General features: G+C 44.1%; 1 protein-coding gene across 4 annotated transcripts in view; it reads left to right on the top strand.

Annotated features, from left to right (window-relative positions):
* LOC140186273 (cAMP-regulated phosphoprotein 21-like) overlaps positions 1–13,959 on the top strand; it is a 379,019-nt gene that overhangs the window by 170,165 nt on the left and 194,895 nt on the right. For all 4 annotated transcript variants that reach the window (XM_072242365.1, XM_072243188.1, XM_072241563.1 and 1 more), the window contains exon 2: positions 6,886–7,049. The gene's annotated coding sequence lies outside the window, so the exon portion shown is untranslated. The remainder of the gene's footprint in view (positions 1–6,885; positions 7,050–13,959) is intronic.

The raw sequence follows: 13,959 nt of genomic DNA, 5'->3' as shown, positions 1-13,959 counted from the left end.
GACAGTGGCCCATGGGAGAAAGGAAAGACGGAGAGACACCAGAGGGAGGTGATGGGCAGATGAGAAGAGGGGAACCAGAATGGAGAGTGGAAAAAGAGAGAAGCACGTGGGGGCAGGGGTTGAAATTACTGGAAATTAGATACATCATTGTTCATACCATCAGGTTGGAGGCTAACCAGGTGTGAGATGAGGTGTTGCTCCTCAAACCTGAGAGTGACCTCATTGTGGCAGTAGAGGAGGGCATGGACCCAATATGTCAGAATGGGAATGGGAGGTTAAATTGAAATGGGTATCCCCACTGGGAAACGCAGCCTCTTGCGACAGACAGAGTGAAGGTGTTTGACAAAGTGGTCGCCAAACTGCAGCAGGTGTCACTGATGTAGAGGAAACCATGGCAGATACAGTAGATGATCCCAATAGATTTGCAGGTGAAGTGTTGCACCTCCAGGAGGGACTTTTTGGAGCCTCAGTGGTGGTGAACAGAAGGCGTAAGAGCTGGTGTAACTTGTTCTGCTTGCAGGAAAATGTTTCCAGGATAAGGGATGCTGGGGAAGAGGGTAATCAGGAACCAGGGCTGGTGGAGAAACCTGTGATGTGCAACATTTGGAGAATTCATTGGGTAGTATTAAGGACCATAAGACCTAAGAACAAAATTTGGCCATTCAGTCCATTGGGATTGGTTCGCCATTTCATCATGGCTGATCTGTTATCCCTCTTAACCCCATTCTCCTGCATTTTATTGTGACCTTTGACAGCATAATTCATCAAGAACATGTCAACCTCCGCATTAAATATACCCAATGGCTATCTTTGGCAAAGAATTCCACATATTCACCCCCTCTGGATAAAGAAATATTCCTCATTTCTGTTCTATTTAGACGTCCCTCAATTTTGAGGCCGTGCCCTCTGGTCCTAAGCATCCTCTCCATTTCCAATCCACCTAGACAATTCGTTATTTGATAATGAGATCCCCCATCATTCTTCTAAGCACCAGTGAGTACAGGTCTAGAGCCATCAAACGCTCCTCATATGTTAAACCTTTGATTCCCGGGATCATTCTTGTCAACCTCCTCTTAACTTTCTCCAATGCCGGCACAGCCTTTCTTAGATAAGGGGCCCAAAACTTCTCACAATGCTCCAAGAGAGGCCCCTCAAATGTCTTATAAAACCTCAGCATTACATCCTTGCTTTTGTATTCTAATCCTCTTGAAAAAATGCTTATACTGCATTTGCCTTCCTTACCACTGAATCAACCTGCAAGTTAACCTTGAGGGAATTCTGCACAAGTTCTCCCAAGTCCTTTTGCACCTCTGATTCTTGAAAGTTCTCCCCATTTACAAAATAATCCACATCTTTATTCCTTCTGTCTAAGTGAATGAGCATGCACTTCCCTACATTATATTCCATCTCCCACTTCTTTGCCCATTCCCTCAATCTGTTTAAGAACTTCTGCAGACACCCTGCTTCCTCAACGTTAACTGCCCCTCCACCTAGCTTTGCATCATCCACAAACTTAGCCACAAAGCCATCCTTCATCTGAATCATTGATATATGATGTGAATAGAAACAGTACCAACTCTGACCCCTGCAACACACCACTAGTCATGGCAGACAACCTGAAAAGGCCCCATTAACCCATGATTAGGCTGCAGTTGATTCAGCGGTTGGTGACCGCATGGCTGAAATGGCCACAAGGACCTACTCAGTGCTGTATCTCAATAAATAAATAAATTCCTTTCTTCTGCCTCCTTTCCTTCTTATAGAGTGGAGTGGCATTTGCAATTTTCCAGTCCTCAGGAACCATTCCAGAAACTCGTAACTATTGAAAGACCATTAATAATGCCTCCTCAATCTCCTCAGCTACCTCTTCCAGAACCATAGGGTATAGTCCATCTGGTCCAGTTAATTTATCTACCTTCAGACCTTTCAGCTTCCCAAGCACCTTCTCCCTAGTAGTGGCAATGACACTCACTCCTACCCCCGACACTCTCGAATTTCTCAAAGATTCAGAGCACATTGATTATTAAAGAATGTATAAATTATACAGCTTGAAAATTGTCTGCTAGGCAGCCAAAAAGGAAGAAATTCGAATAACCCAATTTAAAAAAGACCAAAAACCCCACTGCGCAGAGAAAGGGAGAGAAGAAGAAACACACATCATGCAGACAACAGAAGCAAGCCACAGCGTTCCGAATCAGACTGAGTCCCAGATCTGCTCCCAGAGCGGTCAGAGTAGACCCAAGCCTCATTCCTCGGTTCATCAAACCAGAGTAAACCCAAGCCTCGTTCCTCGGTTTATCAAACCAGCAGGGCGAAAACACATAGCAGCTGGATCAGTTCACAGCTTGGGTGCTGCGGAAATTGGAATGAACATTTGCGAGACAGCAAGCAAGATCGGCCCGACCTCCGCATCCGTATCCAACATTAGGACTTCCAGTGTATCTGGGCCAACTTTTAAATTGTCCAAACACTACATTCTAGGACATGGATCTGACATTCTGCTAGTGTCTTCCACAGTGAAAACAGTTGTAAAATACCTACTAAGTTCCTCCACCATTTCTTTGTCCTTCATTTCTACCTCTATAGTGTCATTGTCCAGCAGTACAATATCCAATCTCATTTCTCTTTTACTCTTTATATACCTGATAAAACTTCTTGAATCCTTCATATTTCATCTTTTCTATTTTAATGGCTTTCTATTGGTTTTTAAAAGCTTCCCATTCCTCTGCCTTCCCACTTATTTTTGCCCATATTATATGCTTTCTCTTTTGCTCTTATGCTATCTTTGACTTCCCTTGCCAGCTTCGGTCGCCTCATTCTCCCTTCAGAATACATCTTCATCTTTAGGGTGTATCTTTCCTACACTTTCCGAATTTCTCCCAGAAACACCAGCCATTGCTGTTCTGAGAGGAATGAGAGGGTTAACATATGAGGAACGTTTGTCCGCTGTTGGACTGTATTCCTTGGAGTTTAGAAGAATGAGGGGAGACCTCATAGAAACATTTCAAACGTTTAAAGGCATGGACAGAGTGGATGTGGCAAAGTTGTTTCCCATGATGGAGGAGTCTAGTACGAGAGGGCATGACTTAAGGATTGAAGGACGCCCATTCAGAACAGAAATGCAAAGAAATTTTTTTAGTCAGAGGGTGGTAAATCTATGGAATTTGTTGACACGGGCAGCAGTGGAGGCCAAGTCATTGGGTATATTTAAGGCAGAGATTGATAGGTATCTGAGTAGCCAGGGCATCAAAGGTTATGGTGAGAAGGCGGGGGAGTGGGACTAAATGGGAGAATGGATCAGCTCATGATAAAATGGCGGAGCAGACTCGATGGGCCGAATGGCCGACTTCTGCTCCATTGTCTTATGGTCTTATGGTCATCATCCCTGCTAGTGTCCCCTTCCAATCAACTTTGGCTAGCTCTTCTCTTATGCATCCGTAATTTCCTTTACTCCTTCCTTCGGTCCTGCCAAAGGGTTTCAGCCTGAAACGTCAACTGTATTTTTTTCCATAGATGCTGCCTAGCATGCAGAGTTCCTCCAGTATTTTGTGTGTGTTGCTTGCATCCGCAGATTTTCTCTTGTTTAGAATTTCTTTTACTCCAGTGTAATATGGATACATCCAATTTTAGCATCTCCTTCTCAAGCTGCAGGGTGAATTCTTTCATGTTACGATCACTGCCTCCTAAGGGTTCCTTTAAAGCTTCCTACTCAAATCTGGGTCATTACATAACATCCAATGCAGAAATGCCATTCCCCTAGCGGGCTCAACTACAAGCTGCTCTAAAAAGACATCTTGTAGGCATCCTATAAATTCCCTCTCTTAGGATCCAGCACCATCTTGTTTTCCTAACCTACCTGCATATTGAAGTCCCCTATGATTATTGCCCTTTTAACATGCCTTTTATATCTCTCAGTAACTCCTATCTATCACCCCCTCAATCTCCCAAACGAGCCAAGGGTCATCTGGCTGCAGCTCCATTTCCTTAACACTGTCTCTAAGGAGATGCAGTTCGATGCACTTCATGAAGATGTAGTTACCAGAGGCCTAAAGGAAATGGGTAATTAACATAGTCTACAACTGAGAGAGATCCCTGCTCAGAACTGAATTGATCAAATCTTACCCAGCATCTGCAATAGTGCATTGGTGAATGCATTGCTTGATGTGGATCTGATCTGGGAGAGAATTCAGAAAGTGGTCGACACAGTCCAGTTCATCAGAGGCAAAACCCGCCCATCATTGAGCACATCAACAAGGAGCACTGCCACAAAGAAGCAGCATCCATCATCAAAGACCCCCCAGCATCCTCATTATGCTATCTTCTCACTACTACCAATGGGCAAAAGGTACAGGAGCCTTGGGTCTCACACCCCCAGGTTCAGGAACAGTTATTACCCTTCAACCATCAGGCTCCTGAACTGGCGTGGATAACTTCACTCACCTCAATGCTAAACTAGTCCTTCAACTCACCTTCAAGGACTCTTTATAACTCAAGTTCTCAGTTTTTTTTTTGTTTGCATAGTTTTGCTTCCTTTGCACATTGGCTGTTTGTCGAACTTTGTTTATGCGTAGTTTTTCATAAATTCTCTTGTATTTCTTCACTTTCCTGTAAATGGCTGCAAGAAAATGAACCTCCACATAGTCTGTGGTGTCATATACTGACTTCGATAATGAGTGTTGAACTTTGAGTTTACATCAGGTGTGTACAGGTAAACCTCAGCTAAAAGTGTCCTGTCAAATTTAAGGAGATGGTAGATTTCAATTCAGAAATTCTGGCCATAAATTTTCAAAGCCGTGGTGCTAATAAAAATATTAGGATATATCCAAAATTCTAGCTGCCGGAATACGCTAACGTGTCCAAAGCATACACACCGTGATTCATCATACATACAGAATATATAAATAATTCAAAAATGTTGGGGTGATTTGTGTTAGCCTCGGCTGCTGGAATGGACTCCAAGGTCTGTGAGGTAATGTTACAGCTCTGTAAAACCCTGGTTAGACCACGCTTGGAATATTGTGTTCTTTCCTGGTCGCCTCATTACAGGAAGGATGTGGAAGATTTAGAGAGAGCGCAGAGGAGATTTACCAGGATGCTGCCTGGATTAGAGAGGTTAGGTTGATAGAGCGAAGACTTTTCTCTTTGGGGTGAAGGAGGATGAGAGGTGACTTGATAGAGGATGATAAGAGGCATGGAGCAAATGGACAGCCAAAGACTTTTCTCAGGGATGAATGTGCATAATTTTGAGATGATTGAAGGGAAGTGTGGGGAAATGTTGGAGAGTGACACAGAGAGTGGTGGGGTGCATGGAATACCCTGCCAGGGGTGGTGATGGAGGCAGATACATTAGGGGCATTTAAGAAACTCTTAGACATGGATGATGGCAAAATGGCGGTCTATGTGGGAAGGAAGGATTAAATTGGTCTTAGAGGAGGTTAAAAGGCCGGCATAACATCATGGGCCAAAGGGCCTGGACTGTGCTGTAGCATTCTATATTTTTAGTGGCAATTTCTAGGCAATGCTAAGCAGATCTGGGTATGACAACAGAGAGAAGAATACAGTTCCTGTTTCACATCACTGACCCTTCATTAGTTGAAGAGACGTTGACCTGAAACATTTTCTACATTGTTCTCTTCACCGATGCAGTTTGAAGCTCCGATTATTTCCAGTTCTCTCTATTTCTACTTCACACGTCCAGGTCTACAGTCCCTGATGCTCATTCTGTAATGATTCATTCTGTGTCAATTCCGGTTGCCTTCACTACTAAAACGGGGTAGCTTATGAATGCACCAAAGTTATATAAAAAATCATCTAGGCCATGCTCTCTTCTCACTGCTGCCGTCAGAAAGGAGATACAGGAGATTTAGGTCCCACACAACCAGGTTCAAGAACAGTTATTATCCTTCAGTTGTCCTGAACCACCATGGATAACTTCACTCACCTCAGTACTGAACTGATTCTACAACCTACAGCCTCACTTTCAAGGAATCTTCACCTCACGTTCCCAGTAATAGTTATTTACTTACTTATTCTTATTATCTTTTTTTTGTCTTTGCACAGTTTCTCTTCTCTTGCTCGTTGATTTTTTTGTCAGTCTTTGTGTGTAGTTTCTCATTGATTCGATGATATTTCTTTGTTCTACTGTGAATGCCTGCAAGGAAATAGCATGATGCGTAGTGGCTAGCACAAAATTTTACAGTACAGGTGACCTGGGTTCACTTCCTGCTGCTGCCTGTAAGGTGTTTCCCTGTGAGTTCAGGGGTTCCCTCCCACAGCCCGGTTGGTAGGTTAATTGTCATTGTAAATTGTCCTGTAATTAGGCTAGGATTAAATCGGGGGATTTTTGGGTGGTGTGGCTCTACGCTAACATACCGTCCACTATGCTACTGCACCATTTTCTTGTGGGCATTCACAGTAGAAAGGCAAGAAGGACCTATTTCGTGCTGTATCTCAATAGAAAAATAATTAAAACGAACCTCAGGGTGGTATATAGTGGTAAGAAGCACTTAGATAATAAACTTACTTGGAATTTTGAAATAGTTAATTTTTCTGCAAAATGAGCTAGAAGCAACTCTATCCCATATTACTTGAATTGGATTTAAGTATGAAGTTTACAGGTGCCTGAATGAAAGCGGCTCACAACTAGATATGCGTAATAATAGAGTGTAAAATAGTTGTTAATTTTAGCTCATTGCGTAGGAGCTGTTGTGATTGAACAACCCTTCCTTGCCTTTATTGGAGAAGCAGCCAGCAGTTTGAGACAGGTGGAGCTAATTCAAACTGTGAAGCAGATTTGCTTCAAGCAGGTCATCAATGTAGACAATCTGCCTCTCGTCAAGACTTACTTTAAACATTCGATTTTGTTTTGTGTTCTATTTCTTTCAGATCGATGACAGTCTCACAAATCCTCTTTAGAACCAGCATGGAGGCTGGCATTTTGGGCTGTTGACGAGGGCATGGGACTCGTTTTATTATTAATCATTTCCAAGCAGCATCAGATAGGAAGCATCAATAAACGAAAGTCAACCTACAGTAAGAGTGCACGGAAGGTAATTTTGTTTTCCAAATTCTGAATGAAAATTCTGATGGAAATGATGATTGCTAATGTGAACTTGTTTCCTGATTTGGTGAAGGGAAGCAGAGATATTCAGATGTACATTCAGATATCTATTACTAAATTGTGCAAAACATGATCTTTGGATGCATACCTTACACAATCCTTGAGTTGCACAGGTTCACTAGTCTGAGAAAAGTTGCAATTTTTGGAGCACGAGAATAATTTGGTCGTTTATTTCACGATGATAGAAATGTTCATGATGTAAAGTTAAATTTATGTTAAAAAAACTTGTATGATGCTGGGGAATGTGGGATTTATGAGCAGTTGTGTCTATATTAAGTAGAAGCATCACTTACCCAAATCTTAAACACAAGAGATCCTGCAGATGCTGGAAAGCCAGAGCAACACACACAAAATCCAGCGGAAATCAGCAGGGCTGGCAGCGTCTATAAACAGTCAACAGTTCAGTCTGAGACCCTTCATCGAAACATCGATTGTTTCCTCATTTCCATAGATGCTGCCTGACCTGCTGAGTTCCTCCGATATTTTCTGTGTCGGAGACCATATTTAGCCACAGGCGATGTACCAGAAGACTCGAAGGAAGGTAATGTTGCTCCTGGATAAGCCAGGAATAAGCAGTCAATGTTTTGGGCCAAGGTCCTTTATCAGGACACTTCATCATGTCCAGATGAAGAGTCTCACTTATCACCTTCCCCTCCCCGCACCTTCTTAATCTGGCTTCTGGCCCCTTTGTTTCCAATCCTCATGAAGGGTCTTGGCCTGAAACGTCGACTGTTTACTCTTGTCCATAGATGCTGCCTGACTGGCTGAGGTCCTCCTGCAGTTTTTTATGATTTACCCAAATCTGTTCTTCTTGTATTATTATAAGCTGCTATAGAAAAGAAACATTAACTCGTCGAATTCATGGATACAGTTCCTCATGACGCTAAAAACTATGAAATATCAAAATGCGATTTAAAATGCATTTGTGCTTTGAGAATCAAAATTAATTTTAGTCGCAGGGTAACAATCCAGAATGGATTTCACATTACCTTAAGTGCTTTTTAATGTGCAATTCTGATGTATCTTCAAATTAATGTGGTTCATTATGCTGTTGGCATGCGCACCTGTTGCTAAAAATACAAGACATCTCTATGACTGTTGGTGACTATTCAAGGAAATTACCTCACTGAGCATCTGGGGTGGGTGTAAAGGAGGATGGTTGAAGGGGTGGGAGGATTCCCTTTGCTCTGAATATTGTTAGTTATTCAATAGGCTTTTTAAGACCTTTAAGTGGCATAGAAAACTGCCCATTAATTTTGATGGAATTTTCATAAATCTTCTGTGGACATTAGATTCTCTACCTTCCGGTAACTTGTTCCCCTTCTCCTTCCCACTTCTTTCATCCCCTACTCGTCTCCAAATTTGAGGAAGGACATTCTAGCTATTGAGGGAGTGCAGCGTAGGTTCACGAGGTTAATTCCCGGGATATCGGGACTGTCATATGTTGAAAGATTGGAGCGACTGGGGTTGTATACACTGGAATTTAGAAGGATGAGAGGGGATCTGATTGAAACATATAAGATTATTAAGGGATTGGACACGCTAGAGGCAGGAAACATGTTCCCGATGTTGGGGGAGTCCAGAACCAGAGGCCACAGTTTAAGAATAAGGGGTAGACAATTTAGAACGGAGTTGAGGAAAAACTTTTTCACACAGAGGGTTGTGGATCTGTGGAATGCTCTGCCTCAGAAGGCAGTGGAGGCCATTTCTCTGGATTCTTTCAAGAAAGAGTTAGATAGAGCTCTTAAAGATAGCGGAATGAAGGGAATTGGGGAGAAGGCAGGAAAAGGGTACTGATTGTGGATGATCAGCCATGATCTCAGTGAATGGCGGTGCTGGCTCGAAGGGCTGAATGACCTACTCCTACACCTATTGTCTATTGTCTATTGTCTACTCTGGCTCCCCTTTTACCTCTTCTCTTCTCCTAATCTGCCTATCACCTCCTCTTGATGCCTCTCCTCCTTCCCTTCCTCCCATGCTCCGCTATCCACTCCTATCAGATTCCTTCTTCAGCCCTTTACCTCTTTCACCTATCATCTCCCAGTTTCTCACTTCAACTCTCCTACTACCCACCTACCTCCACCCTCATTTGGTTTCCTATCAGCTTCTAGTTTGTATTCCTTCCCCTATCATCATCATCCTATGGGATGGATAGCCAGAGAGAGAGAGAGAGAGAGAGAGAGAGAGAGAGAGATTCCTTCCCCTCCCTCCCCCACCTTCCTATTGTCCCTCCTTCTTTCCAGTCCTGATGAAGGGTCTCAGCCCAAAACGCCGACCCTTCATTCCTCTCCATGGCCTGACCTGCTGACTTCCTCCAGCATTTTGTGTGTGTTGCTCTGGATTTACGGCCTCTGCAGAATCTCTTGTTATTATTTATCTATCATCCGTCTGACTTTGTAAATGTCCCCCTCCTCCTCCTGGCAGCACGTTCCACACGCTCATCACTCTGTGTAAAAAAAAAGCTACCTACAAAATCTTCCTTATACTTTCCCCCACTCATCTTAAAAGATATCTTCTGTTGGAGATATGTGCCACCATGACTCCAGGCTGCTTTTTCAGATCTTTGCTTCCATTGGAATCTCATTCTGAGGGTGACAGTGATATTGTCCACTCCGTTTTTGACGTTGAGCTGGCAAAGCAGCGAGAACGTTTTGTGTTTCCTGTTCGCGGCGAGTCTGGAGGTCAAGACAGGATTTCGGGTCCTCCTTCAGAATCTTTATTTGTTGTCATTGGTGAGTCCTGGACCGTTACTGACGATCAAAACCCAAAGGTCGATCAAAAGTCTGGAAGTCGAGCCCGATGGCCAGAGCCCAGAATCTGTGAACCCCTGCGACTCCTCTGGGGAAATTGAAGGCCCAGTGTCTGTATATCAATGAGGCTGAGGATAAGGCTGAAGATGGCCTGTGTTGGGGATTAGAGGACAGTGTGTGTATATGTGTAGGTGGGTGGGAGGGAGGAAGAAATGGGGCTTGTTTTGCTATTGTCACTTGATACACTGTGTTCTGTGTTGTACTACCAAGTACTTTGGGCATGCTACGTTGGTGCTGGAATGTGCTGCCCCAGCACATGATTGGCTGTGTTGGCTGTTAATTCAAACACCACATTTCTCTGCATGTTTCGATGTACCTGTGATAAATAAATTCAGAGCTGAATCTGACAGTTTTGAATCTGACAGTTTTGTGGTGATCATTCCAAAGGCACTCTTCTTGCATTAATGAAAGCATGAAGAGGTATCGCTGGCGATGCAGAGAGTAACACTACTAGTAGGTATCACTAGTGTAGAGGGTATGATTGGGCAGTGCAGGTCTTGGTTCTGGAAGAGCCTATTACTATGCCAAATCTCTCTAAAAAAATTACCAGAAATGAGAGAAATTGATGTTTGTGCCTTCAAGTTGGAGGCTCCCCAGATAATCTATGAGGTGTTGCTCCTGAAACCTGAAAGTGGCCTCATCATGGTAGTAGAGGAGGCCATTCACTGGCATTTTGGAATGGGAACTGGAAGTCCATTTAAAATGGGTGACCAATGAGAACTCCTACCTTTTAAGACCATAGGACCATAAAAGAAAGGAGCTGAATTAGGCCATCTGGCCCATTGAATCTGTTCCACCATTCCATCATGACTGATTTAAGATCATAAGACGTAGGAGCAGTGTTAAGCCGTTCGATCAATCAAGTCTGCTCCACCATTTCATCATGACTGATTTATTATCCCTCTCAACCGTATTCTCCTGTCTTCTCCCATAACCTTTGAAGTCCTGATTAATCAAGAATTTATTAATCTCTGCTTTAACTAAACTCAATGACTTAGCCTCCACAGTCATCTGTGGCAATGAATTCCACAGATTCACTACACTCTGGCTAAAGAAATTCCTCCTTATCTCTGATTCGAAGCAAGAAGGCTGCGAGTGGAATGGGTAAGGGTTTTCGGAGCGAAGGCATTTTACTACTCGGGTTAAAGAGAGGCAAGACTGCGCAGGCACGTGACGTCAGCCAGTAGAGCAGGAAAATTTTAAAAAGAAGACCGCCATAACCAGTGGACAGCGGAGTGAGAGTGTAGCAGAGTGACAGGGCTTTGGCAGTAACGAGGCGAGGTAGGTTTACCTGTGTTAATTGCTGAAAGGAAGTATGCATGTGAGGCCGGTGTTCTGTGCTCGGTGTCAGATGTAGGAAGTCCTGGAGTCTCCCAGCCTCCCAGACGGCCATATCTGCACCCGGTGTGTCGACCTGCAGCTCCTTAGGGACCGTGTTAGGGAACTGGAGATACAGCTCAATGACCTTCATCTGGTTAGGGAGATCGAGGAGGTGATAGAGAGGAGCTATAGGCAGGTGGTCACACCGGAGCCACGGGAGACAGACAAGTGGGTAACAGTCAGGCAAGGGAAGGGGAAGGGGAAGAGAGTACCCCTGTGTCTGTACCCCTTGACAATAAGTACTCCTGTTTGAGTATTGTTGGGAGAGACAGCCTACTTGAGGGAAGCAACACTGGCTGCACCTCTGGCACAGAGTCTGGCCCTCTGGCTCAGAAGGGTAGGGAAAGGCAGTAGCGATAGAGGACTCTATAGTTAGGAGGTCAGACAGGTGATTCTGTGAACACAGGAAAGAAACTCGGATGGTAGTTTGCCTCCCAGGTGCCAGGGTCCGGGATGTTTCAGATCGCGTCCAAGGTATCCTGAAGTGGGAAGGAGAATAGCCAGAGGTCATGGTACATATTGGTACCAATGACATAGGTAGGAAAAGGAAAGAGGTCCTGAAAACAGACTACAGGGAGTTAGGAAGGAAGTTGAGAAGCAGGACCACAAAGGTAGTAATCTCAGTATTACTGCCTGTGCCACGCAACAGTGAGTACAGGAATAGAATGAGGTGGAGGATAAATGCATGGCTGAGGGATTGGAGTGGGGGCAGGCATTCAGATTTCTGGATCATTGGGATCTCTTTTGGGGCAGATGTGACCTGTACAAAAAGGACAGGTTGTACTTGAATCCCAGGGGGGCCAATATCCTGGCGGGAAGGTTTGCTTTGTGGATTCCACAGAAGGCAAAGAGTGGTTGTAGACAGGTCATATCCTGCATTGAGGTCGGTGACCAGTGGTGTGCCCCAGGGATCTGTTCTGGGACCCTTACTCTTTGTGATTTCTATAAATGACCTGGATGAGGAAGTGGAGGGATGGGTTAATAAGTTTGCTGTCGACAGAATGGATGGGGGGTGTTGTGGATAGTGTGAAGGGCTGTCAGAGCTTTCAGCAGGACATTGATAGGATGCAAAACTGGGCTGAGAAGTGGTAGATGGAGTTCAACCCATATAAGTGTGAAGTTGTTCATTTTGGTAGGTCAAATATGATTGCAGAAGACAATATTAATGGTAAGACTCTTGGCAGTGTGGAGGATCAGAGGGATCTTGGGGTCAGAGTCCATAGGACACTCAAAGCAGCTGCGTAGTTTGACTCTGTGGTTAAGAAGGCATACGGTGTATTGGCCTTCATCAAGCGTGGAAAAGAATTTAGGAGACGAGAGGTAATGTTGCAACTATCTAGGACCCTGGTCAGACCCCACTTGGAGTATTGTGCTCAGTTCTGATCACTTCACTACAGGAAGGATGTGGAAACCATAGAAAGGGTGCAAAGGAGATTTACAAGGATGTTGCCTGGATTGGGGAGCATGTCTTGTGAAAACAGGTTGAGTGAACTCGGCCTTTTCTCCTTGGAACAACGGAGGATGAGAGGTGACCTGATAGAGGTGTATAAGATGATGAGAGGCATTGATCGTGTGGATAGTCAGAGGCTTTTTCCCAGGGCTGAAATTGTTGCCACAAGAGGACACAGGTTTAAGGTGCTTGGGAGTAGGTACAGAGGAGAAGTCAGGGGTAAGTTTTTTACTCAGAGAGTGGTGTGTGTGTGGAATAGGCTGCCGGCAATGGTGGTGGAGGCGGATACGATAGGGTCTTTTAAGAGACTTTTGGATAGGTACATGGAGCTTAGAAAAGTAGAGGGCTATGGGTAACCCTAGTAATTTCTAAGGTACAACTTCATGGGCCGAAGGGCCTGTATTGTGCTGTAGGTTTTCTATGTTTCTATGTAAATGGAGTCCCTCTATTCTGAGGCTACGCCCTCCTGTCCTATGCCCAGTGTTAGGCCCGGTTTCCTCCCACATTCCAAAATTAGTAGATCCCAGTGCTTCCCACAATGGAACATCCTCTCCACATTCACTCTATCTTTGCCTTTCAATATTCAATAGGTTTCAAAGAGATCTCCTCCCACTCATTCTTCTGGACTCTCATGAGTACAGGCCCAGAGCCATCAAATGCTCCTCAAACATTAACACTTTCATTCCTGGAATCATTCTCCTGAATCTCCTCTGGACCCTCTCCAATGCCAGCACATCTTTTCTTGGATAATGAGCCCAAAACTACTCACAAGTGTGGCCTTATGAAGCCTCAGCTTTGCAACCTTGAGTTTTTTATTCTAGTCCTCTTGAAATGAATGCTCACATTGCATTTGCCTTCTTTACCACCAGCTCAATCTGCACGTTAGCATTTGGGAATCCTGCACAGGGACTCCTATGTCCCTCAGCAAATCTGATTTTGAACTTTCTCCCCATTTAGAAAATGGTCTACACCTTTGTTCCTTCTTCCAAAGTGCACGTCTATAAACTTCCCAAGTGCCAGGAGGGAAACAAGAGGGGAGGGATGAGTGGACAAGAGAGTCATTCAGAGCTGTATTTCTCAAAAGTTCAAAGTACATTTATTATCAAAGCATGTATACATTCATGCAACCTTGAGATTCCTCTCCTAACAGGCATCCACAGAACAGAACACCCCCCCCCAAGAAAACATTAAAAAGACCA

Source organism: Mobula birostris, chromosome 1, assembly GCF_030028105.1.
Source record: "Mobula birostris isolate sMobBir1 chromosome 1, sMobBir1.hap1, whole genome shotgun sequence".
Taxonomy (NCBI): Eukaryota; Metazoa; Chordata; class Chondrichthyes; order Myliobatiformes; family Myliobatidae; genus Mobula; species Mobula birostris.
The sequence above is the reverse complement of the archived record's forward strand: the minus strand, read 5'-3'. Positions and strand labels throughout refer to the sequence as shown.